At 43.8% G+C, this 10,521-nt stretch overlaps 1 pseudogene across 1 annotated transcript; it reads right to left on the bottom strand.

The window, feature by feature from the left end:
- Positions 1 to 4,726: 4,726 nt before the first annotated feature.
- On the bottom strand, positions 4,727 to 8,965 carry LOC310783906 (E3 ubiquitin/ISG15 ligase TRIM25-like; annotated as a pseudogene). The gene is made up of 2 exons (XR_014554066.1): positions 8,907 to 8,965; positions 4,727 to 7,078 (listed from the first exon to the last, which is right to left on the bottom strand). The product of XR_014554066.1 is annotated as an E3 ubiquitin/ISG15 ligase TRIM25-like (transcript).
- Positions 8,966 to 10,521: the final 1,556 nt, after the last annotated feature.

Here is a 10,521-nt window from a genome sequence, read left to right as displayed (position 1 = left end):
TAACCATACATACAGGGGAGATTTTCAAGTGTTCCCCAATTTTAAACACTAAAGGGTGAAAGAAAGGAAAAAGGGAAAAACACAAGAGGAACAGTGGACACAAGTATCTCATTTTGCCTGACGCGGCTGGATCTGCCAGTGTTTTGTCATTAAGAAGGTGTTAAGAATGCCCCCAGACCCTTCTTACAAAACCTTCTTAATGAAAGATCATCTTAGCGCTAAGAAGCTTTTGGGAAACCCAGCCATTATGTGTTTCCCTCCCCCGCCGAACGCCTCAATTAATCCTGCGAGGAGCGGAGAGCAATTATCAGCATTTCACCCTATTACGCAGAGCACATCCCAAAGTGTGACGCGCCGCCTGCGCTTTATTAGAGGGAAGATCGACAAGCACTCACCGCCACTGAAATGCAGCACAGTTTCAATGATCATAAGAGAAATACAATAGGAACTCGGTGAACTTTTACAAGTGGGGTAATCACACATTCAGCACACACGATCACCTCTTGACTCAGCATTTTATCTTTGACAGTGGAATTGAAACTGAAGAAGGATTTGTCCATATAAATGAGGGCAGACATTGGATTTCGTTCCCCTTCTGGCAATGCCTCTTTATGCCTCTTGACCTGGGGGAGACCTCAGAGGAGCCTCACACAAAGACAATTTTAAAGTCTGTATACTATACTTTTAAATAGTCTAAACTTTGATGTCAGGTTCCTCTGAGGCTTCTCCCCTGTACCCCTCAGGTCAAGATTTCAATAGGCTTAAAGAGACATTTCAATCAGGAGAGACTCATTCATAGTGAAGAATTGTATAGAATATATTATAGAATTTAATTACATTATGCACAATAATTAAGGGAATGAGAAAAGTCTTTGGTGATTATACTCCATCGTGATGATGACATCGTGGGGGTAGTGAAGCCGAGAGTAGAATAGAATAGGATATCCCCCTATGGAGTAGACACTAGTGGTGGTGGAGATGATGAAGATTCTGGAATGATGTATGGATGGATGTATGGATGTATGGATAGATGGATGGGTGGATATGTGAAGAGGAGCAGGCTTCTGGAGATCTCAACCTGGACATCGAAGTGATGAGTGAAGGTGAATGGAGTGGAGGAGGGTCGCTGCAATTCGCACTGAGAAGTTGACAGCTAAGACGTGATTGGCTGATAGGGACATGTGGTGGGCTCTGATTGGTTTAGCAAAAGATGAGATGATACGAGCAGAAACGGGGGGAGTGATGGAGATGAATGAATGAATGAATGAATATCGAAGAGAGTCTTCTTGAACTTATGCAAAGCTTCATTACCAGAAATGTTGACCTGAGCAGAGAGGCCTCAAAGGAGCTTATTTACACAAACTTTAGACTATTTAAAAGTCAGTATACCTCTGACCTCTGACCGATAAATCAATACGTGAATTGTGCTGCTCTAAACCCAATTTGTTGGGTGCTCTATTAGTTTGAATATTTGCACATCCTAAGTGAGCTTTCTACTAGAAAGTGCCAGAGAGATTTGTTGGAAGAGAAGGAGATCAATGGCTATGTTCACACTGAATGGATTAGTTTTCTTTTCTTTTCTTTCTTTTAAACTAGGCCCAGATCTGATCCTCCATCCTTAAATTAAATTAAATTAAATTAAATTAGATTAATTTAAATTAAATTAAATTAAATTAAATTAAATTAAATTAAATTAAATTAAATTAAATTAAATTAAATTAAATTAAATTAGCAACCTTTCTGCTTGAGCCATTCGCATCCATGTTGTTCCGGTGTTGCATCTTGTATCGACAGCAGTTCCCCCTTTGAGGTGTTTCCCTCCTTTCCTGGTGAAGATGCCTCCCCTGGTGGCTTTGGAGCTGGCCGTGGCTGTGGAGCTTCCTTCCCTAACCTTGACCCATATCCAAACCCTAATCCCAGCCAAGTGGTTATACCAGTGCCTAACTCCAACCACCAGGGGGCCACTGACCATTGCCTATCCCCAAGGAAACAGACCTCGAAGGGGGGAACTGTCATCGAACACTGGTCTAATGGACACAGACTTGTCGTCAATGGAGAGTGATGACAGTGCTTGGCCCTGGATCAGTTATGGATCTGAATGTGGTCAGAGATGTCCATGAGTTTTTTTTCTGTTCACACTGCACTAAAAACATCAGATCACACACAGAGGGAAACAAAGGAAAAAAGACATTGGAACATAGTGTGAACATAGCCAAGGACCTTCCAATTTTGTATAGAGTGAATGCAATTTGAATTCTAATGTGGTGGGTGGACACCATCAACAGTAAATAATATGGACCAAGCCTACCGTTGTTTTTTTGAGTCCCCTGGAAGCCGTGTAGTCTGCGGCCATCTTGGGGTCTTTGCGCAGCTCACGCGAGATGGCACGAGACAGGGGTTTCCCAGAGCTGCAGCTCCGCCTGCTCTTGGTCCGATTGGCAAGCTGCACAATCACTGGACAGGCGACCTGTCAATCACCCCAAAAAGATAATCATCTATTTTACTCTAAACAGGTGAGTTATATAAAAATTTGCCCCCTGCACAGTTATTATGAAAGGTGAAATTAGCTATATACTGTAGCCAAAACCGTGTTTTGGCCCAGGCTGAACGGGAACGACTTTGTGTTTCAACACACGGTCACACACGCACACACATGCACACGCACACACACACACACACAGGAATTATACAGTGCAACTCAGCTCATTTTGGTGAGAAATCATCCTTGTGATTTGGAATCAAGTATGCATTTTGCACACAAATGTATTTATTTCACTGTAGCCTTTATGCTAGCCCTTTTCAGAACGCTGACATATTCAGATCATCCGACCTGAATCCAGGATCCTTTCCCAGACAAGCAGTCTGGGTTCAAAACGTTTATCAGCCTCGCTGACTTTCAATACCCGAGCGCGCAAGACTGCAAGTGCAAGACCGTCCGGTAGCTGTGGGTCAGTTTGAAATTTCGGTGCGACACTTGTAAAGTCCATCTTGGACGACCTCTTTGTGCCTTGAGAGAGAATTGTGAACCCAGACTGCTGGTCTGGGAAAGGACGCTGGTTTCAGGTCGGATGATCTGAATATATCAGCGTTCTGAAAAGGGCTATAGAAAGGATGTTGAAGTTCAAATGAGAGATACTGCTGCAGCATGAAAACCTCAATGCCATGCATTTTTCACATGTAAATCCACCTGACCATCCAGTTTCTCTTTTTTTTTTACCCACGTGGATTTAAACTTCATCTTCTCCCCTGGGGACACCAACCGTGAATAACAATATACAGTTCCATCTTTTGCTGCCACTCACTGAATGCAAATCCCCTGTGAATATTGTAAAGGCGGGCCTCCCCCGCAGCCCGTGGCCACGGAGCTCAAAGATCCCCCGTTACCTGGTACGTAATGCCCTGTGTCACGCTGATAACAAGCCCACAAAACCACACATGGCACCCCGCGCTCTCCCCTCTTTGATTTATTCCCCTTTTCTTCTACTGCTACTATCTTACCATTGTCCCCCCCCCCCTCCACCTCACCTTCTCTCTCCTCAGTCTCCGATACGATACCAGCTTGTTCCAAAATCATATCTGACCTAAAAAATGCCATGTAAAACATCCAGCCTGAGCTGAACTGGACACTGCCCCTCCACACGGTCACACTGGACACTGCCCCTCCTGAGAGAGACATGGTCACACTCTCATGTTCCAGGTGGGCAGAAAAATGACCATCTTCTCTCTACTAAAGGCAGGACTGTATTTTCTCTTTCTAATACATTCTGACTAAGCAGGGTGAAAATACAGGAGAAAGGCGGGGGAAAGAGGAGAGTTGACACGTCTGGACTAGGAGTTAGCCCATTGAGAGGATGCACAGTATAGCCTAATGACTGTTCTGTTCATGGGTTTCACACTATTCACTGTTAATCTGCCAATCTACTGTATGGATAGGTGTGGAATAACTCAATCTTATCAGCGGGGCGAAGGGGCACTGCACTAGTTTAATTAAAGGAGACCTCTCCTCAGGGACAAGTCATGCAGCAGAAGATTAAATAAGATCCTGTGATCCTGTGGTGCTGCTCCCTGTGGTGAGAAAGTGGGCCCACGTCACGCGGACGAACGGAGATACGAGAAGCGAAGGACACACGTACACATATCATTATTAGTTATTATTTCCCCTCTATATGCTGTCATGCCGATAAAGCAAGTTGAAAATGAAAATTTTAATTGAGAGAGGAAACGTTTTTTTCAAGTTGTCAGTATCAGTTTTTCTCTTACAGGGAGTTTGAGTTGCTCATGTAGGTCACGATAAACTTGAACACAAAGTTATAGTACATTAAAAAGAACTGAGTGCAATTCTCCAACTTGCTGTTACACCCACACATCGCAGCCATAACTTCAATTTAAAGTTGAATTGATTTATTCACCCTGCAAACACAGAGTTATTTGGAATCAAGTCTCTGTCTCTTTGGTAACACTGCTTCTTCATTTGATTTAATTTATTCCCACCTCCACTCTGAATACAGCACTTTGTTGTGTTTTAGGCCGGGAAATCATCTGTTATAAATTACTGTCATATTCGTTACCTGTGGACCGCAGGAAGACTAGCTGATAGCCATGGCGTCAGCTAATGGGGATCCTTTTAGTAAACAAACTAATAAACATTATCAGCTTTGACAGACTATCATTCCTGGAATGAGTAGAGAAGAAATAGTTTATTCATTCTTTATTCACTGGAATGAAAAACGTTATTATTGCAAACATTCACTTTGATCACCAGCATGTCAGCACTGTGGAGGAAAACAATGAATCCTCTCCCTATAGAAAAAATAATGATGACACGTAGTTCACTTTTGCTAACAAAGTTACAGGAATAAAATCAACATATTAACAACTATTATTCAGCTATAATAATGGGAAGACTTCTAGTGCTGGCTCCATTAAGGCCCATAGTGGAACATAAACAGCAGAAATATTACTGTTACAATACAAATAAGCAACAAAGATAATAACTATAATAGACCTTACATCAGTTTACATTTTCATGTGGATTTGCGATACTTTCTATCACTGATCGATATAACACAAAAGCAACCTATTCAACCTATATCCAATTGATCCAAATCTTTTCCATTGTTTTTCCTCTGTCGCACAGGAAGTGAAGCGTTTAACATTTGTTAATAAGAAGAAGAGCTGGAATAGTTAGCATGAGGATAGCCACCATGGCTGAACAGAGGAAGAAGTCTATTTGAGCTTACACAACTCAGCACTGTCTCCAGCAGTATTAATCCGAAGTCCAGCATAGAGAGGCTGAGTGAATGTGGTGTGGACTGTGTGGATGAGAGTCATGGTTCCAGCGACGCTGTAGAAGGACAGAATACCTGCACTGTGATCCAGGTACACTCCTATTCTGGAGGACAGAGGGCCTGGGATGGGACTTCTGAGATCGTCATGGTCGAAGGAACAAATATTTTCGTCATAACATATTAGCCAAGACTTGTCATTGTATCCAAAGTAAGAATCACGTCTTTGTCTGCCAATATTCTTATAGGAGACTGCTACTGAAAAGTCGTTCCCCCTCCGCTTCACCTCCCAGTAACAACGTCCAGTCAGACCCTCTGTACTCAGGACCTGAAACCAATTAATGAATCTGTCTGGGTGACTAGAATATGACTGTTTTTCTGTCATACATGTTACTTTTCTGTTCCCCTCAGATAATGACAGCCATGAGTGTGCTGTGTTTGGATCCAGTGTGATGTGACGTGAATATTCTAAGAATTCAGCTCTGGTCTTGGGTTCTGGTTATGGCAGTAAAACATCCACTTCTGTCACGGTCGTTGATTTCTTAGGCCATTTCTCTGTAAGAATGCCCTGTAGTTTCTCTCTGGCCTCAGACACAGCTGCAGTCACAGCCATAAAGTAGCGCAGATCAGGGATATTGGTGCTGGGTAAGTCTGTAGATTGACTGAGACGTGACAGCGAGGGGTAACTGTGTAGAAAATGGATGTGATCCTCTGTGTGTGAGAGCTGCTCCAGCTCAGCCTCTTTCCTCCTCAGCTCAGAGATCTCCTGCTTCAGTTTCTCCTGAAGTTCTTTGGCCGGACTCGCTTGCACTTTCTGCTGGGATCTGATCTGCTGCTTCACCTCAGAGCTTCTCTTCTCAATGAGACGGACCAGCTCAGTGAGAATCTTCTCACTGTGCTCCACTGCTTTATCAGCAGAGCGATTGACAGCCTCCACCTCCTGTTGAAGCACATTCACATGTTTCTCTCTGTCCTGGATTCTCTTCTGGATGTTTTGCCGACTCACTCTGAGCTCTTTCTGCCTCTCGGTACATTCTGCTGCAGCTGAGACTATGTTGTGGCCTTTATGTTCATCCATGGAGCAGAGATAGCAGATACACTGCTGATCGGTACGACAGAAAATCTTCATTACCTCGTTATGACGAAAGCAGATGTTCTCCTGAAGCTTGATGGTGGCTTCCACCAGCTTGTGTTTCTTTAATGGAGCTGCATGATAGTGCAGCTGGAGGTGCTGCTCACAGTAAGAGGCCAGACACACCAGACACGACTTGAGGGCTTTCAGCGTTCTCCCAGTGCACACATCACAGCCCACATCTCCAGGTCCAGCATAGCAGTGATCAGGAGGAGGAGATTGGAGTCCTGTCTTCTTCAGTTCTTCCACTACATTTGCAAACAGGATATTTTTCACCAGGACAGGCCTTGGTGTGAAGGTCTGTCTGCACTGGGGGCAGCTATAGATTTTCTTCTGATCCTCTGCATCCCAGTGGCTTTTAATACAGCTCATGCAGTAGCTGTGCCCACAGGGAATAGTCACCGGATCCTTCAGTAGATCCAGACAGATCGAACAGCAAAAATTGTCTTGATCTAGCTGAAATCCTTGCTGGGCCATTTCACTTCTCAATGACAGTGAATGTCAGATAGCTTCACTTCCTCTCAACAAGTTTTGCTCTGATCAAAACCAAAACAAAGTTCCTGAGCTCCTGAGCTGGCTGTATCTGAGACCAGGAAGAAGAGGGAGGGGTCATCAGGCTGTGCTGTTGTTGCCCGTCTGATGGTCAATGAAGACACAGCATCTGGAAAATATGGTTTACAAGGTTTTACTGTGTGCAATGAGTTGTGTCACTGGTCACGGTGCTTCAGTATTCATCTTATGTTACCACGCCCACTTTTTCTCTTCCGTGTAAGACGCAATTATATTTGTTCTTCCGGTTCAGCGTTAGCCGGGCGGTAAACATCGATAAACTGTAAACTGAAGTTTTGCAACATTCAGCAGCTACACTGCGGCCAACTTCAGTTGCATGCTCATAGCATTACTGCTGCGAGGAGCCAATGGCTACCCGGTTGGCATTTAACATTAGTTAAAAAAACACGTTGACAGTGTTTTCTCACTGCCAGTACAGTAGGGGTGGACAGATAGCCTACTAGCTAGCGTTAGTCCGACCGGTCACACAGCCAGCGCACTCCTCACTGCTCGTTAACAATTTCCAAATAGGCGTTATTCTGATAAACTGGTCACATATTTGGAATGTTAAGTTCTCATCTGAAAAAATATTAAAACTTTATAACAGTTTTTTTTTTGCTTGAAAACAGCTTTTTGGCAAGTCTAAAAATGATAAAGCTATCTTAGCCCCACTCTTAGCCCAGGGCTATCTAAGCCCTGGGCTAAGAGTGGGGCTAAGATAGCCCCAGGCTAACTTAGTCCCTTTTCACACACGCATTGTTAACCCGGGTTAACCTAAAACCAGGGCTATGCGATTCACATTGTTTCCTTGACCGCGTCTCACACAACGCAACTGTAGCATGTGTTTAGATGTAAAGTCAGGGTTATCCTGCTCCAGAGCAGGGGTGGCTAGCCGGTGATGAAGTCGGGGGTTAGCCCACTTTGGAGTGGGCCAGGATTGTGCAAGTGTGAAAGTTTCTTAGCCCTGGGCTAACAGCTCTCTTAGCCCATGGCTAAGAGACTTACTTAACCCCAACTGTAGTGTGAAAAGCCCTAAAGTATGTTCTTCCCTATAGACCAAATCAGCGGGATGTTTACATTTACTTCCGGGTACCCCTGAGGTCCACACATTATAATGGCGGTGGACGGCACAAACTGACGTGTTGAAGACAAAAACAGACAAAGAAGACAAAAATGGTTAGTCCGTGTTGTGTTGTTGTTTAATATCATTCATAACAACACTTTCACTAACGTTAGTGGAGACCAGACTAGCTAATTTACCTGTTGGACCAGACTAGAGTAGACTTGAAGCTAAATTAAATTGACGTGGCGTCAGTAGCTCTGTCTGTACCAGGCTCTTTCTCGCCGAGAAGAGCCTGGTGACGCGAGGTTACTCTGTCTGTAACGTAAAAAAACTGCGAGTTTGACAGACAAACAAACGTTATTAGCTAGCTAACACTACATAAAACAAACACAGAAGAAAGGCTAGATACGTCGGACAAGCATGTTTACCAACCGTTTAACCATTTAAATTGAAAGTAGTCGGCCGAAAACAGCGAGAGGGTTTGACAGCATTTATTTGACAACACGCACATTTAAACCTGCCGCCTTCCCCAAGTGGTACCCGGAAGTAAATTTGTTTACATGGTGACGTCACGGTGATTTGGTCTATACCTCTGTAACATTGACAACCAGCATGTTAGCTACAACATGCTACAACAGCTAACTCACTGGTTAGTACAGTGGTTAGTACCATCAAAGGTTAGTACTCATGATGCTAATTATTTAGCATAGCTAACACAACAAGGCTTCTCTCAGAGTACTGCAGCTAATGCTAATTAGCCAATATGCTAACGTTTTTCTTAACATTTGTAAACACTTCACAACTTAGACCAAATAGTCTCTGCACACTCCTAACTAACTTATTTACACAATTCGACCCTATTGGCCAAGTAGCTCACCTGGAAAATAGTGTAGTGTTGTCACAAACCAGGCGAGAGTCCGGATATAGTTACCGCACTTTATTCTGTTACCACAGACAGGAACTACTGTTGGCCGTAGCCCACGCCAAAACAAACCCGAGCAATAAGCGGCTCTTCCCAAAGCCGCGTCTCTCCCAACTCTTAACCTCGCGTCACCAGGCTCTTCTCGGCGAGAAAGAGCCTGGCTCCCGCCCACAATTGATTTTGTCACCCTACTGGTTCCGGCCTAGAGCCCGCCCTAGACCGGATGGCAGCGTTTCTAGCTCGTCAACTTTCACGTTAACTTGACAATTTGACCCAAGTATCAGAACGGCAAACAACAAAACAAAAGATGGACGTACCGAAGTTCTTTTAGAAACATTGCGGATTCACAATCTCAAATCTTTTAAGCCAATACAGAAGCTTTGCATCAGACAATTAATCGAGGGAAGAGACATCAAGCTAACAGCAACAAAGATGTTTTTTGGCGCACTGCCTTCCGGTGTTCATTCTGGTTCCGTGGTTTACGCCCCATGACAAAAAGCGGGGTGGAAGGTGCCCAGACTACCCAACTCTCTCCAGCACTCTCTCGCTTCCTCATTCAGCTCCCCAAAACAATCCCTCCCTCTATCGTCTTAGCCAATCACCGGCGGGCTCCTTCCCGCGACTCGCTCTCATAGGTGCTAACATGACTGACAGGCCTCTCAGCCTCTAGTTTACAGTTAATCCCCGTAACGTTCAAGTCCCTCCGAAACTCGTAATAAAGTGCATGCACAGAACATTGCATTAACAGTGTCAGACTTAAACATAACAGTTATCCCATAACTCAGTCCGTTACAATAGGTTAACAAGGTGTTTACTGTGCTGCGTGCTGCAATGAGTTGTGCCACTGGTGGACTGCTCCTCTTCCTGGAATACAGTGTAGGACCCAGAGCAATCTAGTAAGAGAGTGCTGTACGGCGTCAGTGGAGGACCAAAATGTGCGACTGTCAGTGTAGGAAGGGAAGGGGTCTCGCGCTACTTTTGAATGCTAAAATAAAGCTGATAATGTACAATTTGATTATTTAAACGTCTGACCGTTTCAAAGTACATCACAAACTGACCATTTTGATGGAACTCGACAGCGCTGCTTAATCCAGAACCTTACTTCCGGGAACTCTTGAGAGTTAAAAAACAAAACAAAAACAAAAACATTGGAGTGAATGGAGATGTGGGGCGACTCTTCTAGACTCTGGAAGGACCTTCCAGGAAGAGGAGCAAGGCAGGGTGTGTTTTAGCACTTGTTTACAATATGACTTGAAGACTATATAGTTAAACGTAGGATCAACCTTTCTCTCCTTATTTCTCCCTCACTTTTTTTAAACAAAACATTTAAACATTTGAAAATTTAAATTGAGAGAGAGAGGAAACGTTTTTTTCAAGTTGTCAGTATGAGTTTTTCCTCTTACAGGCAGTTTGAGTTGCTCATGTGATGTAGGTCACTCACCATAAACTTTAACACAAAGTTATAGTAGGCTACATTAAAAAGAACTGAGTGCAAATCTCCGCCAAGTCTGAACAATTCTCCAACTTCTGTTACACCCACACATGGCGGCCATAACTTCAATTTAAAGTT

The sequence above is a fragment of the Poromitra crassiceps genome (assembly GCF_964638095.1).
Source record: "Poromitra crassiceps genome assembly, chromosome: 10".
Lineage (NCBI taxonomy): Eukaryota > Metazoa > Chordata > Actinopteri > Beryciformes > Melamphaidae > Poromitra > Poromitra crassiceps.
Note: the sequence above shows the minus strand (reverse complement) of the source record. Positions and strands in the feature narration are given on the sequence as shown.